This window comes from Notamacropus eugenii, chromosome 4, assembly GCF_028372415.1.
Source record: "Notamacropus eugenii isolate mMacEug1 chromosome 4, mMacEug1.pri_v2, whole genome shotgun sequence".
Lineage (NCBI taxonomy): Eukaryota > Metazoa > Chordata > Mammalia > Diprotodontia > Macropodidae > Notamacropus > Notamacropus eugenii.
The window spans coordinates 221443391-221463241 of record NC_092875.1 but is presented as its reverse complement, the minus strand read 5'-3'; the positions used below and the strand labels follow the sequence as shown (position 1 = coordinate 221463241).

The following is a 19851-nucleotide window of genomic DNA, read 5'->3' as shown; positions in this document are numbered from 1 at the left end:
AGGTAGGATGTGGTACCTCAGAGTTTATTTGATTTGCATCTCTCTAATCAATAGTGATTTCTAACATTTTTTCTTCCGAAAACTGCCTGTTCATATGCTTTGCCCATGTAGGATCAAGTAGGGAATGATTTGTATGCTTGTAAATTTGACACAGTTTTCTATATATTTTAGAAATCAGGTCTTTATCACAGACAATAACTGTAAAAATTATTTTCCAATATTCTGTTTCCCTCCTAATCTTGGTTGCATTGGCTTTGTTTTCGAAAAAAAAAAACTTTTCAATTTAACGTAATCAAAAATTATACATTTTGCACTTCAAAATGTTTTCTTTCTCTTGTTTGGTCATAAATTTCTCCATTTTTCATAAATTTGATAAATACACTATACCTGGCTCCCCTAATTTATTTGCAATATTGTCCTTTGTACCTAGATCATGTACGCATTTGAACTTCATTCTTGTGTACATTGTCAGGCATTGGTTTATGCCCAGTTTCCACCACACTATTATCCAGTTTCCAAAAAGGAATTTTAAAAGCTTCATCTCCCTCCTTTTTTCCATGAGTTATTTCTCACATTTTAATAGCAGCAAGTAACACAAAATCTATCCCAGAGAGTTTTTTAGTTTTTACAATTAAATAATAAGCTAGATGAGATGCAAATAAATACTTTTCTTTGACAGTAACACATTTCTCATAGCATTGTTTTCCTTTATTTCAAGATTTTAAAAGTCATTAAAAATATTTCTTTGGATCATGACAGTATGCTGCAGTCTTGGTATTAAGAAGTCATTTTACTTTGACTGGTTTCATGCTCTCTGCAGCCAAAACTTCATTACAAATTAGGCAAGGAGGTTTTGCTATACAATCATCATTGTTAGAAGTAAATTCATGTTGTAAAAATAATTCAACATATTTGTTTTAGACTGTTGCAATGGCATCAGTATTTTTACTTTTTCTATCTAAATTTAACCACTTATCCATAACTGAAAAATATTTTTGTCCTAAAATATAAATAAATATTGCTAATAATTTCTTAAATAAATATCAGTTTTGTTTATGAAATAATATTTGTTTGTGCTTAACTTAAAGAGGCTAATGTAGCTTTAGTCGATGAAATTACATTTGTTTGTGCTTACTTTAAGAAAAATCCTGTTCCCACACATACAAATATCTCAGTGATGGTGGGAAAATATCAGTAAAGGACTTTCATCTTTATTTGTAACCATTAAACACATGTTTCTGTGAAAGAGGGAGATAACAATTTTTTTAAATCAAGTATTCCAACAATATAATCCAAAGGTATAATAATTTGATGCTTACATGCTGAGGGATGATAGGAGGAAAATATTAAAAGTCTTTATTTTCCATAATTTTATGTTCCTGTAAGAGCAGAAAACTTTGTACTTACAGTAGAAAAAAAATAGACTGCAAGTCATAACATGCAATAGTCTTGAAACTGAGCCAAGGTGTTTCTGGCAGTGTTCATTGATGCTGCATGGCATGACAACATGTGCAGTACAAAGCTGCACATGCTGAATGGTCAGAACCAAAGTTGCAGTGAAGTCATACAGTGTAGCATGGGCAAGTGCTCCCAGAAACACTTTGGAGTCATTGCACATTTGATTTTAATTTTTGGTCATTGTACTTTCAGAAACCCTTTACTGTTGCCAAATTTGTGAAGCTCCCACATTCAGTTACCCACAGTTTAAGAAACACTGTTGTAGTTGAACTCTTCACTTCCCAAATAAGCAAACTAGAGTTAATCGAGAGTTAAGTGACTTGCCCACAGTCATGAAGAAGCAGTTTGTAGACCTGAGATTCAGACCCATGTCCTGATTCCAAATCTATAATCTTTCCATATGGCACTACCTCATTTTGCCTGAGTTTCCTCACCTGTAAAATAGTAATAATAATACTTTTACCAAATGCTGCATGCAGATTCTACCTCTCTATAAACAGAGCAATATTTACATGTTAGATTTTGTAACATTTCTCCCTCTCAGACCAAGCAAAATAAATCTAATTCTTCTTCCACTAGGAAATCCTACAGTTACTTCACCATATTTCTTGTGCAAAAAACATCAATTTCCATCAGCTAAATGTCCTAATATTTAAAAAATGTTATTTGTTTTCCAAATTGCTCAACATTAATAAACTTTAGATTCCAGAAGGATTTATCACCCACTACCCAACTGCTTAGTAAAACATATCTTTTTATCTGTGGATCTCTGTGTGTGTGCTTGATCATGGACCTACATTAACAGGGAGAGTTTATCTGGCTTGCTCAGTTGTTTTGGAAGTGAGATTTAAATTTAATTTCTCTAGTGAATCATTACAATGTTTTAACCACAAGAATCTTTGAGTGTTTGAATTTTTGAGATACAAGGATTTTATGATGTATTTGATAGCTTATGAATTTAAATATATCTGACATTTAATTAACTTCAATCTAAGCTACAGGTCATGGTTGCTTTGGGGAATGACGGAGGTGGGGGAGGGACAAGGTTTACATTATTTATTTTTAATTTTTTTTTTCCCTTCTTCACCCTTATATCAGATTTACCCTAGCAAAGCTAATCTGGGGGTTTATCTCACCAAGATGGCATATGACATGGTATGGTTTATAATAGATATAAAATTACTATATGGTACAAATCACTATCCTCTTGAAATTCTGAGGTTACAGTTCGGTCCAGTTAATAAAGTCTTGAGGGATTATTTAAACTTATGCTTTAAACTCATGCTCAACTCTAGAGCATTCTAAGTTTTACACAGCAAGAAATTGATATAATACAATTTCTAAGATGTATTTTTCAACCAAATGTATTTCAAAGTTAGAAATAATATACTTCCCTAGGCCTTGAAAAATGGTGTGCTCTCACGACACTGAAAAAATTCTTATGCAAAGCTTAGATTTTTAAAACATATCATTAATTCATTCATAAAAGAAATCTTCAAAAATATGTTTTAATGCTGAACATAATTGAAAATTTAATTATTGTAAAATTTAAAACTACCACTATTCTCTATATTATAATTCAAGGACTAAGGGCAGACTTTTTCCCCATACCTAAAAATTTCTTTCCAGGTGAGATACTGAAATTCAGTTTGGTCTATTTTGTATTATAATTGATAGAAACATAATCAAGAACAGAGTTTCTACTTAATAATAGGTACTTACAATGCATCATCTGTGATTTGCTTTCTTATAAATGTTCCACCCTTCCAAAAGTTGCAAGTGGATTTTTGTTAAGCTTTGAACAGAGTTTACGAAAGAGGGTCGATCTTTATTGATTCATCCTTACCTCCTGGGACATCCTCTTATTTACCTAACATTTTCTGCTAAATTGGCAAAGGTTGGATTTAAACATTTTGTAAAACAGCTTTCTTTTTGGGGAATATTTAGAAAGAAAGCAACCAAGAAAGAAACAAATACCCTGTTTCATGCACAGGTGAAAAATAATTTCATCCAGTTACGATTTAATTTTTTACACTGTTTGGACGCAATTAAGATGTATGTCTCAGTCTCAGGCCACACTAGTTTTAAATCTGAGTAGTTCCTTCAGAGTGAGCTTTACATAGTAAAAAAACAATTGCAACACAATAGTAAAAAGAAAAGCCTAATGAAAATCTATTTATTTTGTTATCATTGTTTAAAAAAAAAGGTTCTAAAATAATGTGCCCCCATCACCCTCTTTCTGTCTGTTTATGAATCAAGGGAAATTTTAGTATAAAATCTTTTATTTAGTATCTTGTTCGTTCCTGAGGTGTACAACAGATTCATGATGCTTTAAGAATAACACAATCTTTCTGGTACAATGCATTAATTAAATTAATTAGAAATTCACTGAAGAATTTGTTAGGAACTCCAGACCAAGTCCACGCCTCTCCTTCCACTCTTGTCTTTTTACAATTAAGAGACACGCTGTTTTCTAGAGCTAAGGCCCAGCAAAGAAGCCATGCTCTGAGTTTGGCATAATAACAGTGCTTTACCCTCAACTTCTGGATGAGCAAAATCCCAAATTGTTTTATACTAGCTCCAGATGGTCGCTGATCAAGGACAAGTACCTGCAGGAACAATATTCTAGTCATGATGCCCTGTTATAAATCAAACTTGCCTCATTGTTAACCCCTCATTGCTAGAAACTACTGCATGTATCAAGGCTCAGCCACTCTAAAATGAGCCTTCGCCCCGAGGATAACCCAGGACACATGTCTAGTTTCCCTTTTCCAATGGAAAACTTTTCACTTATAGCAACTGTTAGCTCTTTTGCTTCGTTTTGTTTTATTTTTCAGAATTAACAGTTAGGGTATCAACTCTGTGAATTCTTTGGAATTTTTTCAGTTAACAGAAGTTGCATAACTTCCATGACTCTTTGTTGAATTATTTTCAGGATTTGACAAATTGCATAAAGGATGTTGGGTCAGCAAATCTAATTTCCAGTCTAGCTAAAAGATGTTAACTTTAAGTCCTCTACTTGCCCAGTCTCTCTTTTTTTGGGGGGAGGAGCATATGAGTAGTAGTAGGGAAATGTGGGGAGAATCAATGAAGCCATTTCATTTAATCTGGGACTCTGGTTTACAAGCCAGTGACAGAATAGTTGTGGAAGCCTGCAAGCTGATCCACATGTCTAAACTGAAAATGAATAATCCCTAGGGTTCCTTGTCTGCCAATAGTTGTCCCACTGGAATTTCTGTTTTAAATACAGTACTCCATCATATAAGTAGTTTACTTCTGGGGATGCCTGAAAATTCTAAGTTCTCCCTAGGTATTTTTTAATTCTTTCATCTTGGACCCCCCTAAAACTGCTTCTCAAGAGCCAGTTTACCTATGGAGAATGACAGATTGTGTGCCATCTGGGGGAATCTCAAGGAATTCTGGACCTCTCTCTAATTTTTGACCTTATATGACACTTTTAGTAAATATCCCTGAGAGTGCTGAATACAGTTTCTTATACAATCATTTAAAGGCTTTGTTGGTGTTAATCTCAGGCTTTCCTCAGTGTCTTTGGGGAACTTAAAGCCCTGAAAACATTTTTGTTTCAGGATATGAAACAGAGAACCCTGTCATTTTCAAAGATAGAAAAAAAATTTTCAATACTAAAATTTCTTCATGGATCCTTCTGCCTTCCATCTTGCCTTTCATCAGGACCATAGCTCCAGAAACTGGAGGGAATACAAAAGATCCCTAGTCCAGTCTTCTGATATAGGCCCTCATCACCTCACCTAGAGTGATGTAATAATCTGGTAGTGTGTCTACCTGCATCAGACTCTTCCCATTCTGATCTATCCTCCATTCAACCACTAAAGCAATTTTCCTAAAGTGTAGTTCCTTTCATGTCTCTTCCTGCCCTGCCCTCAATATACTCTATTTGCTTCCCATTGCCTAAAGAAACAAATACAAAATGCTCTGTTCATAATTTAACCCCAACCTACCTTTCCAATCTTTTTATACCTTACTCTCCTACACATACAGTTTGATCTAGTGACACTGGCCTCTTGATTATAAACAAGGCACTGCATCTCTAGGCTCTGGGTATTTTCTCTGATTGTCTCATATGCCTAGAACACTTTCCCTCATACACTCTGACTAATAATTTAGTTGGCTTCCTTTCTCAACTAACATTTCACCTTCTACAGGGAACCTTCCTTAACTGCTCTTAATGTCAATGATTTCCCTCTGCTAACTATTTCTTATTTATTCTGCATATAACTTGTTTTATTTCTATTCGTTTTCCTTATTGTCTCTCCCATTGGATTATTAGTTACTTCTGGACAGGTACTATTTTTTATTTCTTTTTGTATCCCCAGAACTTAGCACAGGTACTGAAAAGCAGTGTAAGTAAATTGAGACAAAGAGATGCTAAATAACTTCCCCAAAGTTGAACATCTAACGCATTTCTAAGGTGGAATTTGAACCTAAGTCTTCTTATCTCCAAGTTTTGTGCACTATCCACTATACCATGATGACTGACCCAACCTCCTCCCAATACAAATTATTTTATTTTTAAGGATGGTACAACCTAATGTGGAGTATCTTCATATGCAGGTAACCACTTGTATTTTAAATCACAGAAAATCCAAAATTATCATTGCTTAAACATTCTCAAGGCATTTTGGGATATTTGTCTTATTAGTATTTTCATAAAAGAAATTAGTAAATATAATATACATTCTAAATGTTTTCTATTGTAGTAAGATTTCTCAGACTGAAATAGTTGTGACAGAGTTAAAGAAAATGTTATTTGAAATTCATGTATCTGATTATTCTTGAGTTTCAGAATCATTATAGAAAGACAAATGGGATAGTTGTCTACCTTGAACTTTCTTCAAATGCTGAAAATAAATCTGATTGTGACCTCTTTCCTTCTGTTTGGAAAGGGAAAATAACCAAACAAATATCCTTAAATTATACTTGATGGTAAGAAAGAGATAGGATATTATTAAGCTAATGTGAATTCTAAATCAGTACACAAGCTATGCTACATCTGGTCCCTCTTCTATCTATAGCATACTTCAATGATTCTAAAAGTACTTTATGTAGGCTGGGGAAAGGGAATTCCTTAGCAACACAGGTGATCAGTTTCTGTCTCAGAGCATTTGTTCAGCTTTATATCATTTTCATTAGAGCTTTATATGTAAGAATGCTATTAATGACCACAAAAATTAAATAATATTCTAACTGAAGGGCTTTAATCACTGTAACATTCTATTTCATGTAAGGCAATGGTAAAATAATGAGAGAGAGAGAGACAGAGACAGAGAGAGAGACAGAGAGAGAGAGAGATACAGAGGGAAGGAAAGAAGGAAAGGCGGGAGGAAGGAAAGAAAAAAGAGCAAAAGTACATGTCCTTTCTAGTCATGAAATATAATTACATCACATTGATTTAAAAGACCCTCTTCTTCTATCAAATAGTTTTGCAAAAGCTTGCCTTTGCCTCTACATTTCAGTTAAAGAGAAAGTTCACTTGTTTCTTTTAATGATATTAATGAATTAATGTAAGAAGAGACTGAACATTAAAAATATAAACTAACATAAATATTAGGATTATTTACAGTAACACTTGAAAATTCACTCAACTTTTTGAATGTCTCAATGTATAATGTAAGTCTCAAGTAAAATTGTAATATTTTAAAATTTAAATAAAAATTTTAAATAAAATTTAATTAATTGATCCATTTATCAGTGGATCAATATTTATTTATGGGTTAAACACTACCTTTACTGTTGTGAACTTTATCCATCATAAAGAACTTGATGCATATTAACTCCTTTTATTCTCAGAAGGAATATGGGAGGTAACGCAGAAATTATTTTTGAACCAATTTTATAGATTAGGAAACTGAGACTCAGATATTGTCTTGTCTAAGATGACATGACTACTTAGTTACAGTCAGGACTCTGTCACAGAATGTGAGTTTAAGTGGGGAGTGATTTCAGAGGCAATCTAAACAAGTCCAAACATTTTTTTATGAAACATATAAACATATAAAGAATATAGGTAACTTAGGTGGTATAGTGGATACTGGAGTAAGACCAATTCAAATTGGGCTTCAGGCACTTAATAGCTGTGTGACTCTGGGCAAGTCACTTAACCTCAGTTTGTCTCAGTTTCCTCATCTATAAAACAGTGATAATAATAGTTCTTTTCTCCCATGGCTTTATGAAGATCAAATAAGATTAATTTTAAAGCACCTAACACAGTTCCTGACACATTTAGCACTTCATAAATGTTAGCTTTTTATTATTTTGAAGCCCTTCTACATCATATCTCACAAGTAGTCACCCAACTGTTTTGAAAGACCTCCTGCCATTGTGTCAGAACTCATTGCCTCCTGAGATAGCTTGTCACACTTTGACACAACTCTAATTATTAGGAAGCTTTTCCTTACATCAGATCCATTTCTTGCATCTATCTCTTCATACCTTCCACCTATTTTTTACTAATTTCATTTTTTTGGAGCCCAGCAGAACAAAGCTAATCCCTGTTCCACATGACAGTCTTTCAAATATTTGATCAAAACTATCATGTTTCCCTGTCTTCTCCTAATCAAAAAGTCCAAGTTCCTTCCACCCATTCTCATATAACATATATTCAATCAAGACTTTGGCAACTAGACTTGTCTTACTCAGTGATAACCTTCACCTTGTCAAAGTTAGTCCTAGAAAATTTACCTCTTTTCACATAGTCCAAAATCATGTTTACTGTCTTGTCTGCAATTATCACACTATGAAGTCATCTTGAGTTTACAAGTATAATAAAACTCTTTGTCATGTGACTGTTTTTTAACAAGACTTCCCCATCATTTATTTAACATGATTAAAAAACCCTCAAAGATTACTTTTATCCTTCATAATTTTATCTCATTAAATTTCATCCAGTATTCCAAACTGTCAAGATCTTCTTGAACTTTTCATTTGTCATCAAATATAATAGCTACTCTCATCTCTGTCATTTACTCCTTTATTCAAGTGAGGGATAAAAAAAAAATCTTTTTTTAAATTGAATGGGGACCAGCCTGTTGGAAATTTCCTTAAAGATCATCTTTCAAGCTAACATTAAGCTCTTGACCAATTCTGACTCTCAACATTGCACCATTCTTCATTTCATATTCCTATACCTTTTCCCTAAAAAGTGTCATGAGAGAACCTGCCAAATCTAAAATCTCTCTGAATTCTACCTATAGCAAACTCATGTCTTCTGACAAATCTAGCATCCTTTCCACTGAACACACTTCTCTCATTTGTAGGTGTTGGCTCCTCTGTTAGAAAGACGAATTACTCGTTTTGGCAGGTTGGTGGATCTATGGTGGAAATTACAGTTGTTGTCTTCCTGTGCAATTGTCTGGGTTTTTCTGTGTTGTCTGTCAGTTCCCAACTAGTTTGTACGTATTCATATTAGTTTTGCAACCATTTATGCTTAACAGGTCATTATTGGCTATTTGCTGCAGTCTACTTAATGATTGCTATGTATCTTTCCATTTCCCATTGGTATATTATTTATTTTAGTTCTTTTGAGACTGTGATATTAATGCTGAAGTATGTTATAAGACCACTGAAGAAATGCATTGTTGAAGATATAAATTTAAATCCAAGACCAAGGTTCCTTGAATGTACTGCAGTTTTCCAGTGGGAATTCAGTATCCATCACCTTTTTCAACTATGTTTTGGGATCCTCATGGGTTTTTGTTGTTTGTTTTTGTTTTGTTTTGATTTCAGTATGCATACTATACCCCCCTGCCCTTTTATAGTCAAACTGTTTTGCCACCAGAAGGAAATGAAAAAGTATTGCCAAAATTATAAAATCATGTAAAAGAATTTGAGGATCATAGTAGCACAGGTATTGTTTATATTATATGTTGATTATATATTGATTATTTCCATCAAAAGATGGAAAAGACATAAACAATTTGAGAAATGATCAATTGGAAAAGAATGCAGCATCTGAGTTTGAGATATGGACCTCTGTACCAAGGCATAAAATAGAACAATGACAGATTTCTGTACAGAGATGGAATACGCCTAACAAAGGCTAGTAAGAATGTATTTGATCAAATGAGATAAGATTTCCAAAGATCTTAGCACAGGACTTTGCATAATGGGCACTATGCTTATTCTTTCCTTCTCGTCCCCTGATTTGTCATGTATCCTTCAAATCTAATCACAAGAACTTTACACTGAAAATAATGAGTAAGGGAGAAGGATTAGAAAAAGACAGATACATTTCTCATAAGTTAAATATAATTAAAATGTAGCGAAAAAAATGAAGAGTATGAAAACAGGAATCAAGACACTCAGAAGTTCACGAGGGAAAACAAATCTAAAAATGGAAAAAAAAATAGTAAAGTCCATGGCCTTAAATATCTATACACATATTTTCAAAGTTTAGGCAACAAATAAGTGGAAATAGATGTCTTAATGTGAGGAGGCCAATTTATTCTCTCAGGTATTACTGAGAGAGTGGAATAAAACCTGTGATTAAGATAATTCCTTTGGATGTGAGGTGGCATTGCATGATATATTAAGACAGTATGTTCATATAAGGAGATCAAGGAATCAGAAGGAAAATTGATGATGGAAAGCATTTAAGTGAAGGTCAAATAATTTGGTAGAAATGGGAGTGATTTTGTTATTGGAATATACTACAAACAACCTGAACAAAAATAGATGAACAATTTGAGTAACAACACATTCTTGGCATAAAAACATAATATAGTAGTGATGGGGAACTTTAATTATTTAGTCATCTGCTGGTACTTAATCTTTCTCTCTCTCTCTCTCTCTCTCTCTCTCTCTCTCTCTCTCTCTCTCTCTCTCTCTCTCTCTCTCTTTCCTTTCATCTCTCATGTTACACATCACCAATTCCTTATTGGACATTTCAATGAAATATCCCACAGGCATCTCAGACTTATAGGTCTAGAACATAAGTAATTGTCCCTTCCCCTAAATCTATATCTCCCTCTAAGTTTCCTATTTCAGCTAAGAACACCATTCTTCCAATCACCCATATTTACAACCTAGGAGTCACAACCAACTATTCACTCTGACTCACTTCACCTCCAACCAAACCTCATATCCAATAAATTACTAAGTTTTGTTGATTTTTACTTCCACAACAACTCTTACATTTGTTATATTCTCTCCACTATAAACAACACCCTAATTTAGGCTTTCAGATCATCTCTCACATATCATATTGCAGATGTCTCTTAACTGGTCTCTCTGAATCCAGTTACTCACCCCATCTCTGTTTTATATGCATATAATAAATTTATATTTCTAGAGTGTAGGTCTGACCATATCATTTCAGACCTACTCAGTGGCTCCCAATAATCTCTACGAAAGAAAAACACAATGTAATTTGGCATTTATATTATTACACTCTTTGGCTCAGTCTGTCTTTCAAAGTAGAATTCACATTATTACGTTCTTTGCACTCTACATTCCAGTCAACTGGGCATACATGCTGTACCTTGAAAGTGACATTCTGTCTCCCACATTTGTACATTTATACAGGCTGTTCCCATGCTTGAAATATTTAGCATCCTCAACCTTACCTTCTGTAAACCCTAGCTCCCCTTGAGGCCTATCTCAAGTGATACCATATGATGTTTTCCCTTAATTTACCTAGGTATTATTTCTCCACACCCCCAAAATTACTTGGTAGTTATTTAGTAATAACTTACCTATGATCATATTTTTACTCTGAGGAGAAACTTAACTGAGGTAAAATATCAAAACAACCTACTTGGATGAATATCTCTGTTCTCATAAAGTTTATTTTCTAGATTTTTTTTATTATCATGAGTCTTCTGTTGAGTATAGTAAAGTTTATGTCTAATTTATTTTTATGAAGTTATCTCAGTAAGATAAGATAACATTCTTTCTTAAACATCTCCCAAAATGCTACTTCACAGGCTAACTCAGGAATACATTCTTTCTTGTTTCCAGGGTTCACTCAGGTCCTATAGTTTAAGTTCTTTACTTTCATTTGATTCTCATTTTAAAATCAATTGATTTTCTTTGTGTTTTAAGTCCTCCAAATATGTGATCATCATTAAGTTTTTCTCCATCCTTTTCTATAATGTCTGACTTAGTGAAGTTATGAGTGACTCTTTGATCTTTTTTTTTTTTCTGTATCCTCAGCACCAAGCATAGTTCTTGGCACCTAATAGGTTTTTAATAATTGCATGATGAATAAAAGTTGAACCTGTTGTGCCTAAGTGACATATATTAAATTACTACACCACTATAAGAAATAATTGACTTTTATATTGATTGTCAAAGTCAGAATCTTCTTTTTTAAATATGGAAAGTACAAACATGAAATATATTTCTGTACATGAAGAAGTTTTCTTTTCAAATACTAAGACATAGATTCTATTTCTGCCCACATTACAACACACGCCTACACACACACGCACACACACAGCACTGAGAGTTTTGTGGGTTTGCTTGTTTTTATTTCTTTTTTTGTAAATGATTGTATTTATTTATATGAGATAATTGAAATGTTAGGTACAAGACAAAATGCCTTTTACTTATCAAGAGTTGTTGATAGGAGAAATGATTAGAAACATGAACCTTGCCTTATTAATACAACACTTTTCAATTAAAATCAATAAATATTAAACATCTATTATATGCTAGCAGTCTGGTAAGTGCTGATGATGTGAGTAAGAAAAGGAGACATCTCTTGCCTTCAATGAACTTGCAATCTAAGGGGGGAGGCATCGCACAAAAGGAAGCTAAAAAACCAGAAATAGGGGAGTAAGGGGACGGTACCACTAATTCAGCAGACATGTTGTTCTCTGCAGTCAGAGCCAAACCGACCAGCTGAGGAAAAATGGAGTTACCAAGTTTATGAGCCCTCTAAAAATGAAGGATGTTTGGTTTTCTGCCCTCCATGACTTCAATCATAAGAGATGATTATGTCCTATTCAGCATTTTTCCCTGTGATTATATTCCACGATATCTGGTTACTAGAATTACTAGATTTTCATCATGCTGAAGTACAAATAAAATGTTTGAGAAATTACAGAACACAATTAATTTTATTTTAAAGAAGTTTTTGTTTATTCATAAATAGCAGGATATCATAAAAATGCAATCTGTATAGGAAACACATGATAGAATATTATGTGTTTCTTTTGTTAATAAAAGATTAACATGAATTTATTGTATGGAAATTCTGAGTGATGTGTTAAATATATATGTATATATGTATGTGTGTGCGTGTGTGTGTGTGTGTGTATATATATATATATATATATATACAAATATGTATATGTATATACGATCTTTATATCTGATGAAGAGGAAATACAAGGGAAGAACTTAACCTGCGGCTCATGGGCAACTAAAAATATAAGGAAAAATGTGCTGTTAGGGTTACCTTTGTATCATAATTTTGAGAAATGTTTAAAAATAGGATAACAAGATCTGTCTAAGATGGTTGAAGAAAGGTACAAAGTGAAGATTGTCTCCAAATCTAAGTTCTATGATATTGGCAAAGGTTTTATAAAAATAAAAAAGAAACTAGGAAAATATATTTTATGTTCAGTAGACATATGCACTCAAATAAGATATTATAGGATTGCCACTGCTCTTTAGAAAATGGAGTAAGGGAGCTAAGTGGTGCAGTGGATAGAGCACCAGTGCAGGAGTCAGGAGGACCTGAGTTCAAATCTCATCTCAGACACTTGACACTCACTAACTGTGTGACCTTGGACAAGTCACACACTGACCAGTTGTTCTTCAAATCTAATGAAGAGGAAACACAAGAAAACAACTGAACTGCTAAGGATATAAGGAATAAAGTAGTATTGCGGTTATATTTGCAGTATAATTACCTAGAGTACAAAAGGGGAATAATATGCTATGCCAAATTTGGATGGCACCAAATTACACAAGGTGTTCAGTGACAAAATGATATTAAAGTTACTTCAGTGCTAACTTTTCATTTTAAGCCTTACAAACAGGAACAGCATTCTGAGTACTTGACTACCTCAACACAAAGCCAAAGATGGGAACAAGATTGAAAAACAATTTTCCTCTGAAAAATGAAGTGTACTTAGAAACAAGGAAAGTAATACAGGGCATGGTTTTATATTAGTAAATATCACAATTTTCAAAATTCTTAAAATTTCAAACCCCCAGAACCTTAAATAAAACCATAATGATAATATAGCTCCCTGCTTTTGAAAATGAAATATTATTATCCAAAATATTTATAAGATAAATCACATTAACATTTTTCCAGTTTCTGAAAAAGTCAACGAGTTAATTTAGAGTACAGATCTTAGACAGAAACAAAGTTTACTACTGGCATTTATATTGCAAATATCCCAAGTTGACATTTACTTTTCCAAAATTACTGAGCAGTATTTTCTCAAGAATCAATTGTTCTTCAGAAAATTTCTAATACACTATTCAAAACAATAAATAGACATGCTATTTTCAAAAGTTATATGCACTAAAAGAGTTTTCTATTATTATGTCAGAAGTAAAAAAAAAAATCACGAGACTCTTATTTCTATTTGATTAGGGTTACTTTTTAAAGCCAAAACAAGGGGTAGAAATGCATGTAATCACAGAATCATAAAACTCCAAGGACTTTCGAGATTATCCAATTCAATTTTATCATTTTACATAGAGAAATGGACCTTCCCTCACCCCTGGATATTAAGAAATCTGACCCAGGTGCTAGGTACATGGTATATCTAAATGAATGCTTTCAAAATCACAGTTCAGTAGACTCCAGCAATTCACAGAGCCAGAGTAGAAATGCATAAGGATCACACATAGTGTATAGACATGTAGAAAATCCATGCTAATAGGTTTCATGCATAGAAAAATATACACCTAATAAATAAATGTGTTTGAAGCACATTTATAGAAGGAGTATTCACACCTCTGATACTATAAAGCTAATAATATTTTGTGGAAATATGTGTGCGTATTATCTCTCCCAAAGAATTTAAGTTCATTGAGAACAGTGATGGTTTCATTATTGTTATTATCATCTCTCATCTAGCATCTCTCTACTAGGAATGATTGATTGAATGAAATTTATTAAGAACTCTCTATTTGCAAAACACTGTACTAAGCAATATGAAATTAATGACTTTCCCTACCTTCAAGGAGCTTATATACTATTGAGGGAGACAATGGAAGTGAGGGAGAGATTTCCAGAAAGGGGCACTTTTGTCTGGAAAGATCCAGGGAGGTTAACTAGACCATCAGCAATTAGTTATACATATTTCTTCTATGAGGAAAAATAGAGTATACATAATGGCCCCAGAACAGGAGAGACAAATGAGGCTGGATGTCGGGGTAGACATTCAGTGGTAAAGCAGCTGGCAAAATTGTCAAAAATATGAGCAAGGAATAAGGAGTGAAGTAAAACATGACTGGGTCCTATATGAAAGTATGAACCAAAACTTTTGATTACCAGAAATTAGGAAGGATTTGCAAAACAAAACCAAATGCGGCAAAATATTAAAAGGAGAAAAGGAGACAGGGAAACCATTTTATAGCAGTTCTCTGATAAAGAACTGGTCTCTCAAATACAGAGAAAATTCAGCCAAATTTATAAAAATAAGAGTCATTCTTTAGCTTACTAATGGTAAAAGGATATGAACAGACACTTTTCAAAAGAAGAAATTAAAAATATTAATGGTCAAGATGGCAGAGTAGAAAGACACACATATATCAGCTCTGAAACCCACAGCCAATAAAATACCTGTAAAGAAGAATTCCCAACAAATTCAGGAGCAGCAGAAGCCACAGAACAATGGAGTGAAGGAGATTTCTGTTCCAGAGAGCCCTGAAAAACTGACCTGAAAGGTCTGTCGCGCACCAGAACCGGAGCAGAGCCCAGCCCTGCCTTGGCCATGCGGCACCAAGGAGCAGATCCCAGAAGGCTTCAGGGACAGAATCTCTAGCAGCTGCACTGGTCCCTCCACCCATAGGTGCTGAAAGTCAGTGACAGGGTCTCTTTGGCTGGTGGAGAGGGGAGTGGGGTGTCCCCATAACTCAGGCCTCCTTGGGAGGCAGCAGCGGAGGCATCAGTGGAGGCAGCAGGGTACAAGGGCTCCCAAAGTAGGCAGGAGCTTGGATCCATTGTTGAAGGTCTCCACATAAAACCCCTGAGGGAACTGAGCCTGGAGTGGCAGCGCTGCCCCCACCTGAGCACCTGAACTTAATCTCACACTGAACAGCAGCCCTGCCCCTGTCCAAAGCCCTGAGGCTAGGAAGAAGCATTTGAATCTGAGACCCCAATTGCTGGCTGGGTGGATCTGGAGGCGAGGTGGGGGTGGAGAGGACACTCAGAAGTCAAGTCACAGCCTTGAAAAATGCCCAGAAAAGGGAAAAAAAAATAAGACCATAGAAGGTTACTTTCTTGGTGAACAGGTATCTCCTCCCTTCCTTTCAGATAAGTAAGAACAATGCTTACCATCAGGGAAAGACACAGAAGTCAAGGCTTCTGTATCCCAAACATCCAGAATAAATATTCCATGGGCTCAGGTCATGGAAGAGCTCAAAAAGGATTTTGAAAATCAAGTTAGAGAGGTGGAGGAATAACTGGGAAGAGAAATGAGAGAGATGCAAGAAAAGCATGAAAAGCAGGACAACGCCTTGCAAAAGAAGACCCCAAAAAATGCTGAAGAAAATAACACCTTGAAAAATAGGCTAACTCAATTGGCAAAAGAGGTTCAAAAAGCCAATGAGGAGAAGAATGCTTTCAAAAGCAGAATTAGCCAAATGGAAAAGGACGTCCAAAAGCTCACTGAAGAAAAGAGTTCTTTAAAAATTAGAATGGAACAGATGAAGGCTAATGACTTTATGAGAAACCAAAAAATCACAAAACTAAACCAAAAGAATGAAAAAATGGAAGATAATGTGAAATATCTCATTGGAAAAACAACTGACCTGGAAAATAGATCCAGAAGAGACAATTTACAAATTATGGGACTACCTAAAAGCCATGATCCAAAAAAGAGCCTAGACATCATTTTTCATGAAATTATCAAGGAAAACTGCCCTGATATTCTAGAACCAGAGGACAAAGTAAATATTCAAGGAATACACCAGTCACTGCCTGAAAGAGATCCAAAAAGAGAAACTCCTAGGAACATTGTGGCCAAATTCCAGAGTTCCCAGGTCAAGGAGAAAATATTGCAAGCAGCTAGAAAGAAACAATTCAAGTATTGTGGAAATACAATCAGGATAACACAAGATCTAGCAGCCTCTACATTAAGGGATCAAATGGCATGAAAGATGATATTCCAGAAGTCAAAGGAACTAGAACTAAAACCAAGAATCACCTACCCAGCAAAATTGACTATAATACTTCAGGGGGAAAAATGGTCTTTCAATGAAATAGAGCACTTTCAAGCATTCTTGATGAAAAGACCAGAGCTGAAAAGAAAATTTGACTTTCAAATACAAGAATGAAGAGAAGCATGAAAAGGTAAACAGCAAAGAAAAGTCATAAAGGACTTTACTAAAGTTGAACTGTTTACATTCCTACATGGAAAGACAATATTTGTAACTCTTGAAACTTTTCAGTATCTGGGTACTGGGTGGGAGTATACACACACACACATGCACACACGCACACATACATAGAGACAGAGTGCACAGAGTGAATTGAAGAGGATGGGATCATATCTCAAAAAAAAAATGAAATCAAGCAGTGAGAGAGAAATATATTGGGAGCAGAAAGGGAGAAATGGAATGGGGCAAATTATCTCTCATAAAACAGGCAAGCAAAAGACTTTTTAGTGGAGGGAAAAAGAGGGGAGGGGAGAGAAAAACATGAAGTTTACTCTCATCACACTTGACTCAATGAAGGAATAAAATACATACTCATTTTGGTATGAAAACCTATCTTACAATACAGGAAAGTGGGGAAGAAAGGGATAAGCAGGGTGGGGGGGATGATGGAAGGGAGGACAGTGGGAGCAGGGAGCAATCTGAAGTCAACACTCTTGGGGAGGGACAGGATCAAAAGAGAGAATAGAAGCAATGGGGGGCAGGATAGGATGGAGGGAAATATAGTTAGTCTTACACAACATGACTATTATGGAAGTCATTTGCAAAACTACGCAGATGTGGCCTATATTGAATTGCTTGTCTTCCCAAAGAGAATGGGTGGGGAGGGAGGGATGAAGAGAAGTTGGGACTCAAAGTTATAGAAACAACTGTCGAGTACTGTTCTTGCTACTAGGAAATAAGAAATACAGGTAATGGGGTATAGAAAGTTATCTGGCCCTACAGGACAAAAGAGAAGATGGGGACAAGGGAAGGGAGGGATGAGAGAAGAGAGGGCAGATTGGTGATAGGGGCAATCAGAATGCTCGGTGTTTTAGGGTGGAAGGAGGGGACAAATGGGGAGAAAATTTGGAACCCAAAATCTTGTCAAAATGAATGTTAAAAGTTAAATAAATAAATTAAAAATTAAAAATATATATATATATATATTAATGGTCATATAGAAAAAATAGATCATAATCAATTAAGGAAATTAAAACTGAAACAACTCTGTGGTGTCACCTCATACTTATAAGATTGGCTAACATGATAGAAAAGGAAAATTATGAATCCTGGAGGAGATGCTGAAAAACACCATGTACACAAATGCACTGTTGGTGGAGTTATGAATTCCTCTAATTATTTTGGCAAACACTCTGGAATTATGCCCAAATGGCCATGCGACTAATCATACCCTGTAATCCAGTAATACAACTTTTATATCTGTATCCTAAATAGATCTAAGAAAAGAGAGAACTACATATCTATATCTATATCTATATCTATATCTATATCTATATATATCTTCAAAATCTTTTATAGCAACCTTATTTGTGATGACAAAGAATCAGAAATTAAGGAGATACCTATCAATTGAGAAATGGCTAAACAAGTTGTATTATGTAATTGCTATGGAATTTTTGAGCTAAAAGGAAACATTTAGCAGAATGTTTTCAGAAAAAATTTTGTAGGAAGCCATATATGAACTGATGTAAAATGAAATGAGAAGAATCAGGAAAACAATTATATTGTAATAGAAATATCATAATAATGTCCAACTGGGAAAGACTTAGCTATGCTTATAAAGACAGTGATCCAAATGTCTCCTGCATAGAAATACTATCCATCTCCAGATGGAAAACTGATGAACTCTGAGTGAAAATTGAAGCATACTTTTTCACTTTATGTTTCATCATCATCATCATCATCATCATCATCATCATCATCATCGTCATTATTTTGCAACATGACTGATATGTGTCTTGTCTACTTCCACAGCTAAAATGGATATCATATTGCTTGCCTTCTCTTTTTTCTTGATATTTCTTTTATATTTTTGAATAATATTTTCTATTTCCCAATGATGTGTAAAACTTTTTAACATTCATTTCTAAAAAAGTGTTCCAAATTTTTTCTCTCTACTCCAACCTCCCTGAGATGGTAAGCAATTTGATATTGGTTATAATTGTGCAGTCATGCAAAATATTTCCATATTAATAATGCTATGAAAGAAACACAGAACAAAAAAATCAAATAAGGTTCCCTACCACCACCACCTCCAAGTGAGAACAGAATCTTGACAGTTCGAGATGGGGGTGGGATGGATGATGAGAAGGAGGACCCACTTTTGAGGAAGACACTGAAGATTTAAGAAGAGGAGACAGGGTAAAGGGAAAAGATTATTCTCTAAAGAATTGAGGTGTATGATGCTTAGCTTTGGTGATGATTAAAATCCTTACACTGAGTCAGTGGATATTCAGGAATACCTTGTCATAGAATTCATCACTGAAATGACTCACAAAGCAATGTCTATTGGATGACAAGGTCGAGTGTAGGTGGAAAATATTGTCTTCTTGATTTGAAAAGACCCAAGGAAGTTTGCCAGACTTAAGGACTTGCTTACTGTGAATGAAGAACTGAAACAGATTACAAAAGCATTTGATTAAGCGAATTATGGATCTTGACATCTTTTATGGTCTCCAAAGTTCCCCTGTCATCTAGGACAAGTGTGAGTGTGTACTAGAGCTATGTATTTTTCACCTTGCTAAAAATGAAAGGTCTTGATATAATTTAAGTACTTCTTACAATTACCCTTTTACCTGCATCCAATTGACCCTATCAATGGGAAATGGAACAGTACTTCCTTGCTGCCTTTATTTTGATTCTAAAAGAGGTATTTAGGTATTGAATTGTTTGCCCTTCTTTGTTATACTTGAAATTGCTCATTGGTTTTAAGGATGTCGTGGAAGAAGCTAAAATACCCTGCAAACCATGAAGATCATCCTGTCTTTTTGTGGTGATAAAGGCAAGTTA

At 34.6% G+C, this 19851-nt stretch overlaps 1 pseudogene; it reads left to right on the top strand.

Annotated features, from left to right (window-relative positions):
- Nucleotides 1-19502, top strand: part of LOC140502434 (transcription initiation factor TFIID subunit 13 pseudogene) — a 59729-nt pseudogene extending 40227 nt beyond the window's left edge.
- Nucleotides 19503-19851: the final 349 nt, after the last annotated feature.